General features: G+C 34.8%; 9 non-coding genes across 9 annotated transcripts; all 9 read left to right on the forward strand.

Moving 5' to 3' along the window:
- Window positions 1-1,385: 1,385 nt before the first annotated feature.
- Trnap-agg (transfer RNA proline (anticodon AGG)) lies at window positions 1,386-1,457 on the forward strand. Its single transcript has one exon. It is a non-coding gene; the product is annotated as a tRNA-Pro (tRNA).
- A 2,020-nt stretch (window positions 1,458-3,477) lies between these two features.
- On the forward strand, window positions 3,478-3,549 carry Trnap-cgg (transfer RNA proline (anticodon CGG)). The gene has a single exon. It is a non-coding gene; the product is annotated as a tRNA-Pro (tRNA).
- A 1,765-nt stretch (window positions 3,550-5,314) lies between these two features.
- On the forward strand, window positions 5,315-5,386 carry Trnap-agg (transfer RNA proline (anticodon AGG)). The gene has a single exon. It is a non-coding gene; the product is annotated as a tRNA-Pro (tRNA).
- Window positions 5,387-9,891: 4,505 nt separating this feature from the next.
- Trnap-agg (transfer RNA proline (anticodon AGG)) lies at window positions 9,892-9,963 on the forward strand. Its single transcript has one exon. It is a non-coding gene; the product is annotated as a tRNA-Pro (tRNA).
- A 2,020-nt stretch (window positions 9,964-11,983) lies between these two features.
- On the forward strand, window positions 11,984-12,055 carry Trnap-cgg (transfer RNA proline (anticodon CGG)). Its single transcript has one exon. It is a non-coding gene; the product is annotated as a tRNA-Pro (tRNA).
- A 1,766-nt stretch (window positions 12,056-13,821) lies between these two features.
- On the forward strand, window positions 13,822-13,893 carry Trnap-agg (transfer RNA proline (anticodon AGG)). Its single transcript has one exon. It is a non-coding gene; the product is annotated as a tRNA-Pro (tRNA).
- Window positions 13,894-18,404: 4,511 nt separating this feature from the next.
- On the forward strand, window positions 18,405-18,476 carry Trnap-agg (transfer RNA proline (anticodon AGG)). Its single transcript has one exon. It is a non-coding gene; the product is annotated as a tRNA-Pro (tRNA).
- Window positions 18,477-20,496: 2,020 nt separating this feature from the next.
- On the forward strand, window positions 20,497-20,568 carry Trnap-cgg (transfer RNA proline (anticodon CGG)). The gene has a single exon. It is a non-coding gene; the product is annotated as a tRNA-Pro (tRNA).
- A 1,766-nt stretch (window positions 20,569-22,334) lies between these two features.
- Trnap-agg (transfer RNA proline (anticodon AGG)) lies at window positions 22,335-22,406 on the forward strand. Its single transcript has one exon. It is a non-coding gene; the product is annotated as a tRNA-Pro (tRNA).
- Window positions 22,407-24,816: the final 2,410 nt, after the last annotated feature.

The raw sequence follows: 24,816 nt of genomic DNA on the forward strand, positions 1-24,816 counted from the left end.
TAGAGAATTCAAGGTAATTTATCTTCCCACTTGAAGCACTTTGCTCGTGCAGCATTGGGTGAACCGAACAGCGTATTTGGATATACCTTAAAACGTCAATAAACGACTCTCGGGGGTAACGCTGTACGGGGAAAAGAAATTTGAGGACATTTTACTTAAGGTATAATGCGTAATCATTAATTACACATACAAATTACTTGACAGTCGACTTTAAGAAAACAAATGAATCAAAGGACCTAATATGAACTAACCAAAGGCTATATATGATGAAAACAATATGGTCATTATGATTTACATATAGGAGATCCATGATATAGTTATATCAGAAAGCCTATAAACAATATAACATTAAACAGATTTATTTCATTGGAGTGAGAAACAGGCGAGCATTCCATAAACACGTGGTGAGGTCTGCAAAGACACATTAGCATGCAAAATGTTTTGTTATATAAGATAAAAGCTATGCAACATTCAACGGAAAGTTCTCTCTTCTGTTGGAACTTACACCATGTCTCTGGGAATATCACTTGACAGAAAGCAATACAAAAGCTTCAACCACCTCAATTCTAGTTGTAAAGGTAATGTTTTTGCAACTACAAGATGGTAATTCCAGCTGAAATAATGTTATACTCACTCTGAATACCTGATTGAATGACTCAATGTTTCACGCTTCCATGAAGGTAACACTCTTTTGCTTTCATTGCTAGACGAGCGGGTTTTTCCATTCGAGTCATCAATCGAAATTTCATGCGCTAAACACAACGAAATGTTATTGTATTTATAAGTCCAAAAGTAACTACACCAAATCTTTTCTATTAGTATCTTTAGTTTACGTGAGATTACAAAGTATACACGATGACAACATTGCCTTTTACAAGCGCGATCCAGTGTTTAATGGACTAATTATATGATACTGTCCATTTATATGTACATTTCCTAGTTCTGTGGAATTCCAACTTTAAAACACAAATACAGCTACTTTGATAATAACTAAAACATGACAGAAACAAAAATACCAAAGAAAACTGGAAACAAATTTTGATGCAATAACAACAAATGGCTATTGCTATCAGGGAATTCTATTTTAGAAGCGGTTACAATGAAAACATTAAAGAAAATCTAATATGGGCATGTACCATTCAAATGTAACTTCGATGATCACCGATAAATTCAGTTTGAGCTCTTTTTATAAACGTTATCTTGTCAATCGTCATTTACTCAATGTCATTCATAGATTTTGCGACGCTGGATCATACACATGAACGTAACCTGGTGAAGGCATACAGCAATAATAAATAAAGCGAGGTATGCATCATTACAACGTACAACATCCATCTTTAAACTTGACATTCATACAATTATCGGAACAGACATTTCATCATCACGGCTCGTTGGTCTAGGGGTATGATTCTCGCTTAGGGTGCGAGAGGTCCCGGGTTCAAATCCCGGACGAGCCCAACATTTTATCATGTTTTAATTTGCCCACTTTGTCGCCATCGATAATATCCTACTTTACTAAAACTTATTAAGCCCACATTTTGTTTTAATTCCTTTAAAGAGCAAAAGCGTCTAACAGCCAAGCCAGATAAGCAATGAAATATACATTTCTTCACTAAGCTCTGAGTAACACCTGTACACAATGACAATCTGATATTGATAACAAAGAATTGTCAATGTAGTGTCATCGTAAATTATCTGACTACATATATGGTATATTATTGCACATTTTTCAGTGGAAAGTAATTATGTGAATACGAGTTGTTGGTATACCAATTTTGTTTTATATAAAATCAAGGGTGCCAAAATACGCTTGAAAAATCAGCGTCCTCAATGTAGCTATAGCGGTTCTTATAATCATGTCTGCAAGCTAATATTCGTCAAAAGACATTTAAAAGTTCATACAGGAGATATATAGACATTTCAATTTATCATGCTTTACAAATGGTATGACCATGGCCAACAACAAGAGTAAACAGATACATTTCTAATCTATCTACGGTGCACAATTGTATCCCATGTATAACGATATAAGCATGGAAATGTAAAAAAGGATTATCAGTGCTAATACTTAACGAATTAAATATATGAAGACCTATCCGAGATGATGCTACACGTCTCTTCTTCCAAATATCTACAGCAATCATAGCCAGAATCACGCCTACAAATCTAGACCAAGAGTGTTTAATAAAAGTCGTTAGGCACGTGGTAAAGATTATTTACACACATTGTCATGCGAAACCTTTTGGTGCATATAACAGCAGTGCACCATTCAAAGCATCGATTATCTCTTCTGTTCCATTTGATACCATGCCTCTGGGACGTTGAATCGACAGCAATGAAAATGCGTCAGCCGCCATAATTCTAGTTGGAGAGTTCATTCTTTGACACTACTCGAAGGTTAATTCCAGCTTAGATATTTTTTTATACTCCAAATACCGGAAGGAATGACTCAAGGTTTTACATTTCCATGAAGGCAACACTCAGTTTCATTGATTACAAGAGAAGCTGGCTTTTTCTTCCGAGTTATCTATAGGAATTCCATGCGCTAAACAACAGTGATGTGAAGCGATTTTGATTTTGAACGTAGCTTTAACAGTTTTTCAGTCATATCGCTTCGATACCTGCAATGTGCCACTTTATAGTGATGTCTAGCAGTGGGGCATCATGCCGCAGACATGTATTATGATATCCCACCCAGTCACATTATCCTAACACCAGGCCGACCAGTCCTAACACTAACCTCTTAATGCTGAGCGCCAAAAGAGGCATCTGGTAGTACCATTTGTGTAAGTACTCCATGTAATATTTGAATACAGTAGTTAAAGAACCCCAAAGCTGAATTAGAAGTATTAACATATATTGTTATGCATCTCTTTATTGAATTGGGTTAAAGGGATGGTATTATTATTGTGTTGAAAAAATATGCTAAAGATAATAATTCATTTCTTAATTGTTATGACGAAAATATATTTATTTGTTCAAGTGTATAGTTGGTCCTAATAATTTATATGATCGGCTATGATGAAAGCATTTCCTGTTGGTCGAATTAAACGGATATATTCATACGTCTTAAGATGGCTATATTTTGGTAGCTGACCCTGATGAAACTGAAAATCTACACAATGCTCACAATGGTTACTGACTAGTTCCTGAACGTTAACTGCTAAGAAGGAATGTCTAAGCAACTTTTAAAAAAGAACAGTAAACGAACTAGTGTTTTAACAGTATGAAGCTGGGATGGTGTTGTATTTAGCGAAGACACATTTTGTGGACTTTTCGTAAGTGGTTTTTTGACACTTATCATATGTCAATGTCATTTATATATTCTGCCACGCTGTATCATAAAACTTGACCGTAAGCTAGCAAAACCATACAGTAATGACAAAATCCACTGAGGTATGCTGCATTAAATGTTTAGCCAACACTATTAAACTTGTCATACAGGCAATTATCGGAACAGATATAATTTTTAACTACGGCTCGTTGGTCTAGGGGTATGATTCTCGCTTCGGGTGCGAGAGGTCCCGGGTTCAAATCCCGGACGAGCCCAATATTTTATTATGTTTCACGTCGCCCACTTTGTCTCTATCGTTACTATAATGCCGAATCTTTCTTCACTTTTTTCTAAACTCTTCATTTTAATTGTTTCAAATAGCACAAAACATCTCACCGCTAAACCTGGTCACATGCACTAATACATATATGTAACTAAAAGTATATATCTACACAAAGGTCTGATTAACATTTGTGTACAATGACATATTGACAAAAACATCAGTGCAAGACAAATGTGTGCCTAAAGAGTGACAGGTGTATTCGACAGCATAAATCGTTGGTCAAAGGAACTAGTTATATCTTTGGGTATCATAACTCTCGTTCAGCATGTAATTCAGTAACAGGAAGGTCTAAACATTAGACACCTGGCCTGCACTAATGACAACGAAATAGAATCGTAAATATTGTGACTGAATGTGTGATATTTGGTCACACATTTTCAATACAAAGAATTATGTGAATGTGACTTGGTGCTATATCAATTATTTATAAAAGAAAACGAGACGATATTCGCATGAAAAATTAGCGTCCTCTTTGTATTTATATACGATAGTACAACCAAACCTGTAAACAAATATTCTACAAAAAAGACATTAAGAACTATATACACCAGGTATATTGAAAATTAAATCTCATCGAACTTTGCTGATGACATGATCAAGGCCATCATCAAGAGCACACATAGAAATGATGATTGGTATAACAGCTATAAAACGAGAAGGTACTCATTTCTTATCTCTGTGCGATGCACGATTTTATCCCATGTATGATGGTTTTAGTTCTAAAGATGTCCATTTTCTATAGCTGTCAGAATTGTAATATAGATAAGCAGATTAGCTTGCGCATGTCACGTATAAGTCTAGACAAGTGAAAACAGCAATGACAATTCGATAATCAATAGTATGTATCTTTCATCTAATAACGTCATATCTACATGACGATATTCAGATTAAATAATATCAAAGAAAGTAGAAATTGAACAATTTGTTACATTGTTTCGATGAGATAATACATCACATTAATCAGTCGAGTAATATTGCCTTTCAACACCAATTACTACATAGTCGTTGAAACACCTATATTCTTCAATGAGTGTTCCCAAAACTTAACAGAAATTTCAACAATCTGGAACACACAAAAACAATTGGATGCAGATCTTTCTGTTTCTCTTATGGCGCTAAATAAGTTGTAGTAGATTTTGTTGTTATCGAATAATGGTTTTCAGACATCGTAGCGATATGTCTGAAAAATTCATAACATTGAAGTAATGTATCATTGACCAGTATCCACCATAACTAAATATCACTTCGCATTAAATTGCAAAGACTATTCGTTGCTGTAAGCCGAAGGATGGAAACAAAATACAAAGAATGCGTGACATAATTCTGCTCATCGTGAAATATATTATACATGTAATGCATTGAACATGTAAAGCTTTATCATTTGATTTATATATTCTGTTTATCAATGTTTCAAAAGTCTGTTTCAGTATTTTGATGCAATTTAACCTTTAAATACTATTACAAAATGTCCTTTATCATACATCTGATCGTCACTGATAAGTTCAGTTTTAGCACATTTCACAAGCGTTATCTTGTCAGTCGTCATTACCCAACGTCATCTATGGATTTTGCAACGCTGTATCATAAAACATGAAAGTAACTTGGTGCAGGTATACATCAATGATAAAAAGATAGAGATATGCTGCATTATACTATACAACTTCCATCATTAATCTTCACATTCTCTTTTTCGACACGGCTCGTTGGTCTAGGGGTATGATTCTCGCTTAGGGTGCGAGAGGTCCCGGGTTCAAATCCCGGACGAGCCCAATGTTTTTAATCATGTTTCTACTTCGTCCACTTTGTCTCGATGTTTGCAAATATTCTTCAAGAGACATTAAACAATATATATGAGATTGATGGATATTTCAATCGTATTTGACTTTACATATGACATGAATGTGACCAACATAAAGAGTACACAATGTGATAACTGATAGAGCATTACAAAACGAGAACGAGTTCATATCTAATGTATCCACGATGCATGATTTTATCCATTGTATGATGCTATAAACAAGAGAATATAACAAGGGATCATCAGTCCTAATATATACTTAAGGAATTATATATATATATATATATATATATATATATATATATATAGATATAGATATAGATATAGATATAGATAAAGATATAGATATATAATTGTTTGTGTGAGTGTGATTTGAATTTTTAACGTAGCTTTAACAATCTTTTGAGTCATATCGCTACGATGTCCGCAGTGATGTCTAGCACCGGGGCATCATGACACAGACATGTAGCATGATGTCCCACTCAGTCACATTATCCTGAAACAAGGTCAACCAGTCCTATATCTAACCTCTTAATGCTGAGCGACTAGCGATTTATGCCGATAAATCAGTCTTTCACCCGTGATGATGCTGATTCTCTGATGAGGGGCTGATACCACAACATCGTCCATCAGTATCAACACAGATTTGTGGTGTTGATTTATCGGACTATTTGCGAGGCAGCTGTTAATACCATTTTTATGTCCTTTGTACGACTCGCCCGTGAATTGAAACTCCAACCTCCCGCATCCGAGGCGGACGCTTAAACCACTAGCCCACCGGAGCGGTCCAACACGGTAAAGAAACTTATTGCAATAGCAAAATGTGTACTGCTTTTAGGGATTCTATTATAAGCCGTCGAAATCAAAACATTAAAGAAACTTCGATTAAAGCCTTCAACTTAATTGATCTCTTATTCGTTGTTTTTTGATAATTTGTAGACTGTTAAACAAAATTAAAAGAACTACATTTTGAAAACAAATAATTCAAGGTATTAGTATACGGCTTGATTGTGTTCACTTTCGAAAGAACACAATATTGAAGCAAGTAAAACTGAACAGTACACTTTATAGTCAAATTTCTTTTCACATTAGATTGCGAAGACAATGTGTAGCTGTAAACCGGTGGATAGGAAATTACGTCATAGTATAGATGCGTGAAAATTCTGCAGACTTTAAAGTACAATATACAGGTAAGGCATTGAAACAATACGCAATAACCATTTGACTTGTTTATTCTCTTTATCAATTCTTTTACAATTATTTTTGTCCAGCCATTGCGCGCGCATTTTAATTTTACCTTAATTGTAAGAAATATTCTTAAATCTCTGAAACGTCACTAAGTTTATTTTGGGCACTTTTCATAAGTGAGTTGTTGTCATTTATAATCAGTCAATGTTATGTATAGATTTGGCCACGAAGTATCATAAATCATGAATGTAACCAAGTAAACACATACATCATTGATAAATCAATCGAGTTATGCTGCATTAAAATGTACACCTTACAAAATTAAACTTGATACGCATGTTATTATCGGAAAAATCTTATTTTCAACACGGCTTGTTGATATAGGGGTGTTATTCTTGCATAGGGAGCGAGAAGTCCCGAACGAGCGCAACAGTTTATCATGTGTTATGCTGCCCAATTTGTGGTGATCGATACAATAATGTTGAATTTTTCTTCACTTTAAATTTCTAAACTCACTATCTGTTTAATTGCTTCAAGGAGCACAAACGTCTAACAGCTAGGCTAGTCTCTGCATGAATTAAATATATGTAATGAAATATATATTTATACACTAAGCTCGATCAACACCTGTGTACAATGGCAGATTGATGATAAATGTATAATCATTACATACATGTCCTTCCCTAATTGACTATGAAACGGCATCGTAAATTATGTGACAACGTATGCGATTTTGCTTCACACTTTTAAGTACAAAGAATCATGTGACTGAGTTGGTGTTATTCCACTTATTTATAAGAACAAGGTTGACAACATACGCTTGAAAACTTAGCGTCCTCAGTGTAGATACAGAAGATAGCTTAAACAATCCTACAAGCAAAAAGATCTTTAAAACTATATTCACTTTACAGATGAAATGACCATGGTCAACATCAAAAGTACACAGACAAGATGATAACTGATTTAATGTATACAAAACGAGTTCATTCCTAATCTAAATACGATGAACAATTTTATGTCATGCATGATAATATAAACAACTTTAAAAAGGGACTATGAATGCTAATAGATAATTAAATAGATAATCTCTTCTTTTCCAAATGAAACCAAACCTCTAGGACGTTGTATCGACAGGAAGTAATGAACATGCTTCAGTCACCTAAATTACAGTTTAATAAGTAATCTTTTTGCAACTACTGGAAGGATAATTCTAGCCAAAATATTTTTTATCTACTCTGTCCGAGAGAGTGACTCACGTTTCCATAAAGGTTACATTCTTTTGCTTTCATTACAAGATGAGCTGAGCTTTTCTTGCGAGTCATCTATCGAAATTCCATGCGGTAATCCAAACAAAATAGCATTGTATTTCAAAGTCCAAGAGGAAACACATCGAGTCTTTTCAATTAGCTTCTTTATTTTCAGAGAGATCGTAGCAAAATACAAACGCTGGCAATCTTGTCTTTGAAAAGTGCGTTCCGATTTCCCACCGTTCTGAGTCCAAACTAATGGCCCGACACGCCCATTCTGTCTAGAATCCATCAAAAACCTCCTTAGACACTGCAGAGCCGTTGGTCTTGAAGTTTTGGTCCTTTACCACGGGAGACTATATTGATCGGAGGCATGTTCACCACTGACAGCGGCACACAGGTTATACAAAATCGCACATTGAATCCCAGATTATGCATCCCAGATATCAACTTCAGTCAAAATCAGAGCTCAAAATCCAGGCCCATTGTGAAACCTCCAAATTCACACTTCCAGAATCAGACCTTCAGATTCAGACCACTCTACGGCTTAAGATAACTCCTGCAAAGTGGAATGCTCCAAAATAAAATGTGTTGCTTAATGATATTACTGTGTGACTTGACTTTAAAAATACCCTGATCATGGTGCAATCCACGGCTAGAGAATTCAAGGTAATTTATCTTCCCACTTGAAGCACTTTGCTCGTGCAGCATTGGGTGAACCGAACAGCGTATTTGGATATACCTTAAAACGTCAATAAACGACTCTCGGGGGTAACGCTGTACGGGGAAAAGAAATTTGAGGACATTTTACTTAAGGTATAATGCGTAATCATTAATTACACATACAAATTACTTGACAGTCGACTTTAAGAAAACAAATGAATCAAAGGACCTAATATGAACTAACCAAAGGCTATATATGATGAAAACAATATGGTCATTATGATTTACATATAGGAGATCCATGATATAGTTATATCAGAAAGCCTATAAACAATATAACATTAAACAGATTCATTTCATTGGAGTGAGAAACAGGCGAGCATTCCATAAACACGTGGTGAGGTCTGCAAAGACACATTAGCATGCAAAATGTTTTGTTATATAAGATAAAAGCTATGCAACATTCAACGGAAAGTTCTCTCTTCTGTTGGAACTTACACCATGTCTCTGGGAATATCACTTGACAGAAAGCAATACAAAAGCTTCAACCACCTCAATTCTAGTTGTAAAGGTAATGTTTTTGCAACTACAAGATGGTAATTCCAGCTGAAATAATGTTATACTCACTCTGAATACCTGATTGAATGACTCAATGTTTCACGCTTCCATGAAGGTAACACTCTTTTGCTTTCATTGCTAGACGAGCGGGTTTTTCCATTCGAGTCATCAATCGAAATTTCATGCGCTAAACACAACGAAATGTTATTGTATTTATAAGTCCAAAAGTAACTACACCAAATCTTTTCTATTAGTATCTTTAGTTTACGTGAGATTACAAAGTATACACGATGACAACATTGCCTTTTACAAGCGCGATCCAGTGTTTAATGGACTAATTATATGATACTGTCCATTTATATGTACATTTCCTAGTTCTGTGGAATTCCAACTTTAAAACACAAATACAGCTACTTTGATAATAACTAAAACATGACAAAAACAAAAATACCAAAGAAAACTGGAAACAAATTTTGATGCAATAACAACAAATGGCTATTGCTATCAGGGAATTCTATTTTAGAAGCGGTTACAATGAAAACATTAAAGAAAATCTAATATGGGCATGTACCATTCAAATGTAACTTCGATGATCACCGATAAATTCAGTTTGAGCTCTTTTTATAAACGTTATCTTGTCAATCGTCATTTACTCAATGTCATTCATAGATTTTGCGACGCTGGATCATACACATGAACGTAACCTGGTGAAGGCATACAGCAATAATAAATAAAGCGAGGTATGCATCATTACAACGTACAACATCCATCTTTAAACTTGACATTCATACAATTATCGGAACAGACATTTCATCATCACGGCTCGTTGGTCTAGGGGTATGATTCTCGCTTAGGGTGCGAGAGGTCCCGGGTTCAAATCCCGGACGAGCCCAACATTTTATCATGTTTTAATTTGCCCACTTTGTCGCCATCGATAATATCCTACTTTACTAAAACTTATTAAGCCCACATTTTGTTTTAATTCCTTTAAAGAGCAAAAGCGTCTAACAGCCAAGCCAGATAAGCAATGAAATATACATTTCTTCACTAAGCTCTGAGTAACACCTGTACACAATGACAATCTGATATTGATAACAAAGACTTGTCAATGTAGTGTCATCGTAAATTATCTGACTACATATATGGTATATTATTGCACATTTTTCAGTGGAAAGTAATTATGTGAATACGAGTTGTTGGTATACCAATTTTGTTTTATATAAAATCAAGGGTGCCAAAATACGCTTGAAAAATCAGCGTCCTCAATGTAGCTATAGCGGTTCTTATAATCATGTCTGCAAGCTAATATTCGTCAAAAGACATTTAAAAGTTCATACAGGAGATATATAGACATTTCAATTTATCATGCTTTACAAATGGTATGACCATGGCCAACAACAAGAATAAACAGATACATTTCTAATCTATCTACGGTGCACAATTGTATCCCATGTATAACGATATAAGCATGGAAATGTAAAAAAGGATTATCAGTGCTAATACTTAACGAATTAAATATATGAAGACCTATCCGAGATGATGCTACACGTCTCTTCTTCCAAATATCTACAGCAATCATAGCCAAAATCACGCCTACAAATCTAGACCAAGAGTGTTTAATAAAAGTCGTTAGGCACGTGGTAAAGATTATTTACACACATTGTCATGCGAAACCTTTTGGTGCATATAACAGCAGTGCACCATTCAAAGCATCGATTATCTCTTCTGTTCCATTTGATACCATGCCTCTGGGACGTTGAATCGACAGCAATGAAAATGCGTCAGCCGCCATAATTCTAGTTGGAGAGTTCATTCTTTGACACTACTCGAAGGTTAATTCCAGCTTAGATATTTTTTTATACTCCAAATACCGGAAGGAATGACTCAAGGTTTTACATTTCCATGAAGGCAACACTCAGTTTCATTGATTACAAGAGAAGCTGGCTTTTTCTTCCGAGTTATCTATAGGAATTCCATGCGCTAAACAACAGTGATGTGAAGCGATTTTGATTTTGAACGTAGCTTTAACAGTTTTTCAGTCATATCGCTTCGATACCTGCAATGTGCCACTTTATAGTGATGTCTAGCAGTGGGGCATCATGCCGCAGACATGTATTATGATATCCCACCCAGTCACATTATCCTAACACCAGGCCGACCAGTCCTAACACTAACCTCTTAATGCTGAGCGCCAAAAGAGGCATCTGGTAGTACCATTTGTGTAAGTACTCCATGTAATATTTGAATACAGTAGTTAAAGAACCCCAAAGCTGAATTAGAAGTATTAACATATATTGTTATGCATCTCTTTATTGAATTGGGTTAAAGGGATGGTATTATTATTGTGTTGAAAAAATATGCTAAAGATAATAATTCATTTCTTAATTGTTATGACGAAAATATATTTATTTGTTCAAGTGTATAGTTGGTCCTAATAATTTATATGATCGGCTATGATGAAAGCATTTCCTGTTGGTCGAATTAAACGGATATATTCATACGTCTTAAGATGGCTATATTTTGGTAGCTGACCCTGATGAAACTGAAAATCTACACAATGCTCACAATGGTTACTGACTAGTTCCTGAACGTTAACTGCTAAGAAGGAATGTCTAAGCAACTTTTAAAAAAGAACAGTAAACGAACTAGTGTTTTAACAGTATGAAGCTGGGATGGTGTTGTATTTAGCGAAGACACATTTTGTGGACTTTTCGTAAGTGGTTTTTTGACACTTATCATATGTCAATGTCATTTATATATTCTGCCACGCTGTATCATAAAACTTGACCGTAAGCTAGCAAAACCATACAGTAATGACAAAATCCACTGAGGTATGCTGCATTAAATGTTTAGCCAACACTATTAAACTTGTCATACAGGCAATTATCGGAACAGATATAATTTTTAACTACGGCTCGTTGGTCTAGGGGTATGATTCTCGCTTCGGGTGCGAGAGGTCCCGGGTTCAAATCCCGGACGAGCCCAATATTTTATTATGTTTCACGTCGCCCACTTTGTCTCTATCGTTACTATAATGCCGAATCTTTCTTCACTTTTTTCTAAACTCTTCATTTTAATTGTTTCAAATAGCACAAAACATCTCACCGCTAAACCTGGTCACATGCACTAATACATATATGTAACTAAAAGTATATATCTACACAAAGGTCTGATTAACATTTGTGTACAATGACATATTGACAAAAACATCAGTGCAAGACAAATGTGTGCCTAAAGAGTGACAGGTGTATTCGACAGCATAAATCGTTGGTCAAAGGAACTAGTTATATCTTTGGGTATCATAACTCTCGTTCAGCATGTAATTCAGTAACAGGAAGGTCTAAACATTAGACACCTGGCCTGCACTAATGACAACGAAATAGAATCGTAAATATTGTGACTGAATGTGTGATATTTGGTCACACATTTTCAATACAAAGAATTATGTGAATGTGACTTGGTGCTATATCAATTATTTATAAAAGAAAACGAGACGATATTCGCATGAAAAATTAGCGTCCTCTTTGTATTTATATACGATAGTACAACCAAACCTGTAAACAAATATTCTACAAAAAAGACATTAAGAACTATATACACCAGGTATATTGAAAATTAAATCTCATCGAACTTTGCTGATGACATGATCAAGGCCATCATCAAGAGCACACATAGAAATGATGATTGGTATAACAGCTATAAAACGAGAAGGTACTCATTTCTTATCTCTGTGCGACGCACGATTTTATCCCATGTATGATGGTTTTAGTTCTAAAGATGTCCATTTTCTATAGCTGTCAGAATTGTAATATAGATAAGCAGATTAGCTTGCGCATGTCACGTATAAGTCTAGACAAGTGAAAACAGCAATGACAATTCGATAATCAATAGTATGTATCTTTCATCTAATAACGTCATATCTACATGACGATATTCAGATTAAATAATATCAAAGAAAGTAGAAATTGAACAATTTGTTACATTGTTTCGATGAGATAATACATCACATTAATCAGTCGAGTAATATTGCCTTTCAACACCAATTACTACATAGTCGTTGAAACACCTATATTCTTCAATGAGTGTTCCCAAAACTTAACAGAAATTTCAACAATCTGGAACACACAAAAACAATTGGATGTAGATCTTTCTGTTTCTCTTATGGCGCTAAATAAGTTGTAGTAGATTTTGTTGTTATCGAATAATGGTTTTCAGACATCGTAGCGATATGTCTGAAAAATTCATAACATTGAAGTAATGTATCATTGACCAGTATCCACCATAACTAAATATCACTTCGCATTAAATTGCAAAGACTATTCGTTGCTGTAAGCCGAAGGATGGAAACAAAATACAAAGAATGCGTGACATAATTCTGCTCATCGTGAAATATAGTATACATGTAATGCATTGAACATGTAAAGCTTTATCATTTGATTTATATATTCTGTTTATCAATGTTTCAAAAGTCTGTTTCAGTATTTTGATGCAATTTAACCTTTAAATACTATTACCAAAATGTCCTTTATCATACATCTGATCGTCACTGATAAGTTCAGTTTTAGCACATTTCACAAGCGTTATCTTGTCAGTCGTCATTACCCAACGTCATCTATGGATTTTGCAACGCTGTATCATAAAACATGAAAGTAACTTGGTGCAGGTATACATCAATGATAAAAAGATAGAGATATGCTGCATTATACTATACAACTTCCATCATTAATCTTCACATTCTCTTTTTCGACACGGCTCGTTGGTCTAGGGGTATGATTCTCGCTTAGGGTGCGAGAGGTCCCGGGTTCAAATCCCGGACGAGCCCAACGTTTTTAATCATGTTTCTACTTCGTCCACTTTGTCTCGATGTTTGCAAATATTCTTCAAGAGACATTAAACAATATATATGAGATTGATGGATATTTCAATCGTATTTGACTTTACATATGACATGAATGTGACCAACATAAAGAGTACACAATGTGATAACTGATAGAGCATTACAAAACGAGAACGAGTTCATATCTAATGTATCCACGATGCATGACTTTATCCATTGTATGATGCTATAAACAAGAGAATATAACAAGGGATCATCAGTCCTAATATATACTTAAGGAATTATATATATATATATATATATATATATATATATATATATATATATATATATATATATAGATATAGATATAGATAAAGATATAGATATATAATTGTTTGTGTGAGTGTGATTTGAATTTTTAACGTAGCTTTAACAATCTTTTGAGTCATATCGCTACGATGTCCGCAGTGATTTCTAGCACCGGGGCATCATGACACAGACATGTAGCATGATGTCCCACTCAGTCACATTATCCTGAAACAAGGTCAACCAGTCCTATATCTAACCTCTTAATGCTGAGCGACTAGCGATTTATGCCGATAAATCAGTCTTTCACCCGTGATGATGCTGATTCTCTGATGAGGGGCTGATACCACAACATCGTCCATCAGTATCAACACAGATTTGTGGTGTTGATTTATCGGACTATTTGCGAGGCAGCTGTTAATACCATTTTTATGTCCTTTGTACGACTCGCCCGTGAATTGAAACTCCAACCTCCCGCATCCGAGGCGGACGCTCAAACCACTAGCCCACCGGAGCGGTCCAACACGGTAAAGAAACTTATTGCAATAGCAAAATGTGTACTGCTTTTAGGGATTCTATTATAAGCCGTCGAAATCAAAACATTAAAGAAACTTCGATTAAAGCCTTCAACTTAATTGATCTCTTATTCGTTGTTTTTTGATAATTTGTAGACTGTTAAACAAAATTAAAAGAACTACATTTTGAAAACAAATAATTCAAGGTATTAGTATACGGCTTGATTGTGTTCACTTTCGAAAGAACACAATATTGAAGCAAGTAAAACTGAACAGTACACTTTATAGTCAAATTTCTTTTCACATTAGATTGCGAAGACAATATGTAGCTGTAAACCGGTGGATAGGAAATTACGTCATAGTATAGATGCGTGAAAATTCTGCAGACTTTAAAGTACAATATACAGGTAAGGCATTGAAACAATACGCAATAACCATTTGACTTGTTTATTCTCTTTATCAATTCTTTTACAATTATTTTTGTCCAGCCATTGCGCGCGCATTTTAATTTTACCTTAATTGTAAGAAATATTCTTAAATCTCTGAAACGTCACTAAGTTTATTTTGGGCACTTTTCATAAGTGAGTTGTTGTCATTTATAATCAGTCAATGTTATGTATAGATTTGGCCACGAAGTATCATAAATCATGAATGTAACCAAGTAAACACATACATCATTGATAAATCAATCGAGTTATGCTGCATTAAAATGTACACCTTACAAAATTAAACTTGATACGCATGTTATTATCGGAAAAATCTTATTTTCAACACGGCTTGTTGATATAGGGGTGTTATTCTTGCATAGGGAGCGAGAAGTCCCGAACGAGCGCAACAGTTTATCATGTGTTATGCTGCCCAATTTGTGGTGATCGATACAATAATGTTGAATTTTTCTTCACTTTAAATTTCTAAACTCACTATCTGTTTAATTGCTTCAAGGAGCACAAACGTCTAACAGCTAGGCTAGTCTCTGCATGAATTAAATATATGTAATGAAATATAAATTTATACACTAAGCTCGATCAACACCTGTGTACAATGGCAGATTGATGATAAATGTATAATCATTACATACATGTCCTTCCCTAATTGACTATGAAACGGCATCGTAAATTATGTGACAACGTATGCGATTTTGCTTCACACTTTTAAGTACAAAGAATCATGTGACTGAGTTGGTGTTATTCCACTTATTTATAAGAACAAGGTTGACAACATACGCTTGAAAACTTAGCGTCCTCAGTGTAGATACAGAAGATAGCTTAAACAATCCTACAAGCAAAAAGATCTTTAAAACTATATTCACTTTACAGATGAAATGACCATGGTCAACATCAAAAGTACACAGACAAGATGATAACTGATTTAATGTATACAAAACGAGTTCATTCCTAATCTAAATACGATGAACAATTTTATGTCATGCATGATAATATAAACAACTTTAAAAAGGGACTATGAATGCTAATAGATAATTAAATAGATAATCTCTTCTTTTCCAAATGAAACCAAACCTCTAGGACGTTGTATCGACAGGAAGTAATGAACATGCTTCAGTCACCTAAATTACAGTTTAATAAGTAATCTTTTTGCAACTACTGGAAGGATAATTCTAGCCAAAATATTTTTTATCTACTCTGTCCGAGAGAGTGACTCACGTTTCCATAAAGGTTACATTCTTTTGCTTTCATTACAAGATGAGCTGAGCTTTTCTTGCGAGTCATCTATCGAAATTCCATGCGGTAATCCAAACAAAATAGCATTGTATTTCAAAGTCCAAGAGGAAACACATCGAGTCTTTTCAATTAGCTTCTTTATTTTCAGAGAGATCGTAGCAAAATACAAACGCTGGCAATCTTGTCTTTGAAAAGTGCGTTCCGATTTCCCACCGTTCTGAGTCCAAACTAATGGCCCGACACGCCCATTCTGTCTAGAATCCATCAAAAACCTCCTTAGACACTGCAGAGCCGTTGGTCTTGAAGTTTTGGTCCTTTACCACGGGAGACTATATTGATCGGAGGCATGTTCACCACTGACAGCGGCACACAGGTTATACAAAATCGCACATTGAATCCCAGATTATGCATCCCAGATATCAACTTCAGTCAAAATCAGAGCTCAAAATCCAGGCCCATTGTGAAACCTCCAAATTCACACTTCCAGAATCAGACCTTCAGATTCAGACCACTCTACGGCTTAAGATAACTCCTGCAAAGTGGAATGCTCCAAAATAAAATGTGTTGCTTAATGATATTACTGTGTGACTTGACTTTAAAAATACCCTGATCATGGTGCAATCCACGGCTAGAGAATTCAAGGTAATTTATCTTCCCACTTGAAGCACTTTGCTCGTGCAGCATTGGGTGAACCGAACAGCGTATTTGGATATACCTTAAAACGTCAATAAACGACTCTCGGGGGTAACGCTGTACGGGGAAAAGAAATTTGAGGACATTTTACTTAAGGTATAATGCGTAATCATTAATTACACATACAAATTACTTGACAGTCGACTTTAAGAAAACAAATGAATCAAAGGACCTAATATGAACTAACCAAAGGCTATATATGATGAAAACAATATGGTCATTATGATTTACATATAGGAGATCCATGATATAGTTATATCAGAAAGCCTATAAACAATATAACATTAAACAGATTCATTTCATTGGAGTGAGAAACAGGCGAGCATTCCATAAACACGTGGTGAGGTCTGCAAAGACACATTAGCATGCAAAATGTTTTGTTATATAAGATAAAAGCTATGCAACATTCAACGGAAAGTTCTCTCTTCTGTTGGAACTTACACCATGTCTCTGGGAATATCACTTGACAGAAAGCAATACAAAAGCTTCAACCACCTCAATTCTAGTTGTAAAGGTAATGTTTTTGCAACTACAAGATGGTAATTCCAGCTGAAATAATGTTATACTCACTCTGAATACCTGATTGAATGACTCAATGTTTCACGCTTCCATGAAGGTAACACTCTTTTGCTTTCATTGCTAGACGAGCGGGTTTTTCCATTCGAGTCATCAATCGAAATTTCATGCGCTAAACACAACGAAATGTTATTGTATTTATAAGTCCAAAAGTAACTACACCAAATCTTTTCTATTAGTATCTTTAGTTTACGTGAGATTACAAAGTATACACGATGACAACATTGCCTTTTACAAGCGCGATCCAGTGTTTAATGGACTAATTATATGATACTGTCCATTTATATGTACATTTCCTAGTTCTGTGGAATTCCAACTTTAAAACACAAATACAGCTACTTTGATAATAACTAAAACATGACAAAAACAAAAATACCAAAGAAAACTGGAAACAAATTTTGATGCAATAACAACAAATGGCTATTGCTATCAGGGAATTCTATTTTAGAAGCGGTTACAATGAAAACATTAAAGAAAATCTAATATGGGCATGTACCATTCAAATGTAACTTCGATGATCACCGATAAATTCAGTTTGAGCTCTTTTTATAAACGTTATCTTGTCAATCGTCATTTACTCAATGTCATTCATAGATTTTGCGACGCTGGATCATACACATGAACGTAACCTGGTGAAGGCATACAGCAATAATAAATAAAGCGAGGTATGCATCATTACAACGTACAACATCCATCTTTAAACTTGACATTCATACAATTATCGGAACAGACATTTCATCATCACGGCTCGTTGGTCTAGGGGTATGATTCTCGCTTAGGGTGCGAGAGGTCCCGGGTTCAAATCCCGGACGAGCCCAACATTTTATCATGTTTTAATTTGCCCACTTTGTCGCCATCGATAATATCCTACTTTACTAAAACTTATTAAGCCCACATTTTGTTTTAATTCCTTTAAAGAGCAAAAGCGTCTAACAGCCAAGCCAGATAAGCAATGAAATATACATTTCTTCACTAAGCTCTGAGTAACACCTGTACACAATGACAATCTGATATTGATAACAAAGACTTGTCAATGTAGTGTCATCGTAAATTATCTGACTACATATATGGTATATTATTGCACATTTTTCAGTGGAAAGTAATTATGTGAATACGAGTTGTTGGTATACCAATTTTGTTTTATATAAAATCAAGGGTGCCAAAATACGCTTGAAAAATCAGCGTCCTCAATGTAGCTATAGCGGTTCTTATAATCATGTCTGCAAGCTAATATTCGTCAAAAGACATTTAAAAGTTCATACAGGAGATATATAGACATTTCAATTTATCATGCTTTACAAATGGTATGACCATGGCCAACAACAAGAATAAACAGATACATTTCTAATCTATCTACGGTGCACAATTGTATCCCATGTATAACGATATAAGCATGGAAATGTAAAAAAGGATTATCAGTGCTAATACTTAACGAATTAAATATATGAAGACCTATCCGAGATGATGCTACACGTCTCTTCTTCCAAATATCTACAGCAATCATAGCCAAAATCACGCCTACAAATCTAGACCAAGAGTGTTTAATAAAAGTCGTTAGGCACGTGGTAAAGATTATTTACACACATTGTCATGCGAAACCTTTTGGTGCATATAACAGCAGTGCACCATTCAAAGCATCGATTATCTCTTCTGTTCCATTTGATACCATGCCTCTGGGACGTTGAATCGACAGCAATGAAAATGCGTCAGCCGCCATAATTCTAGTTGGAGAGTTCATTCTTTGACACTACTCGAAGGTTAATTCCAGCTTAGATATTTTTTTATACTCCAAATACCGGAAGGAATGACTCAAGGTTTTACATTTCCATGAAGGCAACACTCAGTTTCATTGATTACAAGAGAAGCTGGCTTTTTCTTCCGAGTTATCTATAGGAATTCCATGCGCTAAACAACAGTGATGTGAAGCGATTTTGATTTTGAACGTAGCTTTAACAGTTTTTCAGTCATATCGCTTCGATACCTGCAATGTGCCACTTTATAGTGATGTCTAGCAGTGGGGCATCATGCCGCAGACATGTATTATGATATCCCACCCAGTCACATTATCCTAACACCAGGCCGACCAGTCCTAACACTAACCTCTTAATGCTGAGCGCCAAAAGAGGCATCTGGTAGTACCATTTGTGTAAGTACTCCATGTAATATTTGAATACAGTAGTTAAAGAACCCCAAAGCTGAATTAGAAGTATTAACATATATTGTTATGCATCTCTTTATTGAATTGGGTTAAAGGGATGGTATTATTATTGTGTTGAAAAAATATGCTAAAGATAATAATTCATTTCTTAATTGTTATGACGAAAATATATTTATTTGTTCAAGTGTATAGTTGGTCCTAATAATTTATATGATCGGCTATGATGAAAGCATTTCCTGTTGGTCGAATTAAACGGATATATTCATACGTCTTAAGATGGCTATATTTTGGTAGCTGACCCTGATGAAACTGAAAATCTACACAATGCTCACAATGGTTACTGACTAGTTCCTGAACGTTAACTGCTAAGAAGGAATGTCTAAGCAACTTTTAAAAAAGAACAGTAAACGAACTAGTGTTTTAACAGTATGAAGCTGGGATGGTGTTGTATTTAGCGAAGACACATTTTGTGGACTTTTCGTAAGTGGTTTTTTGACACTTATCATATGTCAATGTCATTTATATATTCTGCCACGCTGTATCATAAAACTTGACCGTAAGCTAGCAAAACCATACAGTAATGACAAAATCCACTGAGGTATGCTGCATTAAATGTTTAGCCAACACTATTAAACTTGTCATACAGGCAATTATCGGAACAGATATAATTTTTAACTACGGCTCGTTGGTCTAGGGGTATGATTCTCGCTTCGGGTGCGAGAGGTCCCGGGTTCAAATCCCGGACGAGCCCAATATTTTATTATGTTTCACGTCGCCCACTTTGTCTCTATCGTTACTATAATGCCGAATCTTTCTTCACTTTTTTCTAAACTCTTCATTTTAATTGTTTCAAATAGCACAAAACATCTCACCGCTAAACCTGGTCACATGCACTAATACATATATGTAACTAAAAGTATATATCTACACAAAGGTCTGATTAACATTTGTGTACAATGACATATTGACAAAAACATCAGTGCAAGACAAATGTGTGCCTAAAGAGTGACAGGTGTATTCGACAGCATAAATCGTTGGTCAAAGGAACTAGTTATATCTTTGGGTATCATAACTCTCGTTCAGCATGTAATTCAGTAACAGGAAGGTCTAAACATTAGACACCTGGCCTGCACTAATGACAACGAAATAGAATCGTAAATATTGTGACTGAATGTGTGATATTTGGTCACACATTTTCAATACAAAGAATTATGTGAATGTGACTTGGTGCTATATCAGTTATTTATAAAAGAAAACGAGACGATATTCGCATGAAAAATTAGCGTCCTCTTTGTATTTATATACGATAGTACAACCAAACCTGTAAACAAATATTCTACAAAAAAGACATTAAGAACTATATACACAAGGTATATTGAAAATTAAATCTCATCGAACTTTGCTGATGACATGATCAAGGCCATCATCAAGAGCACACATAGAAATGATGATTGGTATAACAGCTATAAAACGAGAAGGTACTCATTTCTTATCTCTGTGCGACGCACGATTTTATCCCATGTATGATGGTTTTAGTTCTAAAGATGTCCATTTTCTATAGCTGTCAGAATTGTAATATAGATAAGCAGATTAGCTTGCGCATGTCACGTATAAGTCTAGACAAGTGAAAACAGCAATGACAATTCGATAATCAATAGTATGTATCTTTCATCTAATAACGTCATATCTACATGACGATATTCAGATTAAATAATATCAAAGAAAGTAGAAATTGAACAATTTGTTACATTGTTTCGATGAGATAATACATCACATTAATCAGTCGAGTAATATTGCCTTTCAACACCAATTACTACATAGTCGTTGAAACACCTATATTCTTCAATGAGTGTTCCCAAAACTTAACAGAAATTTCAACAATCTGGAACACACAAAAACAATTGGATGTAGATCTTTCTGTTTCTCTTATGGCGCTAAATAAGTTGTAGTAGATTTTGTTGTTATCGAATAATGGTTTTCAGACATCGTAGCGATATGTCTGAAAAATTCATAACATTGAAGTAATGTATCATTGACCAGTATCCACCATAACTAAATATCACTTCGCATTAAATTGCAAAGACTATTCGTTGCTGTAAGCCGAAGGATGGAAACAAAATACAAAGAATGCGTGACATAATTCTGCTCATCGTGAAATATAGTATACATGTAATGCATTGAACATGTAAAGCTTTATCATTTGATTTATATATTCTGTTTATCAATGTTTCAAAAGTCTGTTTCAGTATTTTGATGCAATTTAACCTTTAAATACTATTACCAAAATGTCCTTTATCATACATCTGATCGTCACTGATAAGTTCAGTTTTAGCACATTTCACAAGCGTTATCTTGTCAGTCGTCATTACCCAACGTCATCTATGGATTTTGCAACGCTGTATCATAAAACATGAAAGTAACTTGGTGCAGGTATACATCAATGATAAAAAGATAGAGATATGCTGCATTATACTATACAACTTCCATCATTAATCTTCACATTCTCTTTTTCGACACGGCTCGTTGGTCTAGGGGTATGATTCTCGCTTAGGGTGCGAGAGGTCCCGGGTTCAAATCCCGGACGAGCCCAACGTTTTTAATCATGTTTCTACTTCGTCCACTTTGTCTCGATGTTTGCAAATATTCTTCAAGAGACATTAAACAATATATATGAGATTGATGGATATTTCAATCGTATTTGACTTTACATATGACATGAATGTGACCAACATAAAGAGTACACAATGTGATAACTGATAGAGCATTACAAAACGAGAACGAGTTCATATCTAATGTATCCACGATGCATGACTTTATCCATTGTATGATGCTATAAACAAGAGAATATAACAAGGGATCATCAGTCCTAATATATACTTAAGGAATTATATATATATATATATATATATATATATATATATATATATATATATATATATATATATATATATATAGATATAGATATAGATAAAGATATAGATATATAATTGTTTGTGTGAGTGTGATTTGAATTTTTAACGTAGCTTTAACAATCTTTTGAGTCATATCGCTACGATGTCCGCAGTGATTTCTAGCACCGGGGCATCATGACACAGACATGTAGCATGATGTCCCACTCAGTCACATTATCCTGAAACAAGGTCAACCAGTCCTATATCTAACCTCTTAATGCTGAGCGACTAGCGATTTATGCCGATAAATCAGTCTTTCACCCGTGATGATGCTGATTCTCTGATGAGGGGCTGATACCACAACATCGTCCATCAGTATCAACACAGATTTGTGGTGTTGATTTATCGGACTATTTGCGAGGCAGCTGTTAATACCATTTTTATGTCCTTTGTACGACTCGCCCGTGAATTGAAACTCCAACCTCCCGCATCCGAGGCGGACGCTTAAACCACTAGCCCACCGGAGCGGTCCAACACGGTAAAGAAACTTATTGCAATAGCAAAATGTGTACTGCTTTTAGGGATTCTATTATAAGCCGTCGAAATCAAAACATTAAAGAAACTTCGATTAAAGCCTTCAACTTAATTGATCTCTTATTCGTTGTTTTTTGATAATTTGTAGACTGTTAAACAAAATTAAAAGAACTACATTTTGAAAACAAATAATTCAAGGTATTAGTATACGGCTTGATTGTGTTCACTTTCGAAAGAACACAATATTGAAGCAAGTAAAACTGAACAGTACACTTTATAGTCAAATTTCTTTTCACATTAGATTGCGAAGACAATGTGTAGCTGTAAACCGGTGGATAGGAAATTACGTCATAGTATAGATGCGTGAAAATTCTGCAGACTTTAAAGTACAATATACAGGTAAGGCATTGAAACAATACGCAATAACCATTTGACTTGTTTATTCTCTTTATCAATTCTTTTACAATTATTTTTGTCCAGCCATTGCGCGCGCATTTTAATTTTACCTTAATTGTAAGAAATATTCTTAAATCTCTGAAACGTCACTAAGTTTATTTTGGGCACTTTTCATAAGTGAGTTGTTGTCATTTATAATCAGTCAATGTTATGTATAGATTTGGCCACGAAGTATCATAAATCATGAATGTAACCAAGTAAACACATACATCATTGATAAATCAATCGAGTTATGCTGCATTAAAATGTACACCTTACAAAATTAAACTTGATACGCATGTTATTATCGGAAAAATCTTATTTTCAACACGGCTTGTTGATATAGGGGTGTTATTCTTGCATAGGGAGCGAGAAGTCCCGAACGAGCGCAACAGTTTATCATGTGTTATGCTGCCCAATTTGTGGTGATCGATACAATAATGTTGAATTTTTCTTCACTTTAAATTTCTAAACTCACTATCTGTTTAATTGCTTCAAGGAGCACAAACGTCTAACAGCTAGGCTAGTCTCTGCATGAATTAAATATATGTAATGAAATATAAATTTATACACTAAGCTCGATCAACACCTGTGTACAATGGCAGATTGATGATAAATGTATAATCATTACATACATGTCCTTCCCTAATTGACTATGAAACGGCATCGTAAATTATGTGACAACGTATGCGATTTTGCTTCACACTTTTAAGTACAAAGAATCATGTGACTGAGTTGGTGTTATTCCACTTATTTATAAGAACAAGGTTGACAACATACGCTTGAAAACTTAGCGTCCTCAGTGTAGATACAGAAGATAGCTTAAACAATCCTACAAGCAAAAAGATCTTTAAAACTATATTCACTTTACAGATGAAATGACCATGGTCAACATCAAAAGTACACAGACAAGATGATAACTGATTTAATGTATACAAAACGAGTTCATTCCTAATCTAAATACGATGAACAATTTTATGTCATGCATGATAATATAAACAACTTTAAAAAGGGACTATGAATGCTAATAGATAATTAAATAGATAATCTCTTCTTTTCCAAATGAAACCAAACCTCTAGGACGTTGTATCGACAGGAAGTAATGAACATGCTTCAGTCACCTAAATTACAGTTTAATA

The sequence above is a fragment of the Sinohyriopsis cumingii genome, unplaced genomic scaffold (assembly GCF_028554795.1).
Source record: "Sinohyriopsis cumingii isolate HCF-2022 unplaced genomic scaffold, ASM2855479v2 utg003322l, whole genome shotgun sequence".
Lineage (NCBI taxonomy): Eukaryota > Metazoa > Mollusca > Bivalvia > Unionida > Unionidae > Sinohyriopsis > Sinohyriopsis cumingii.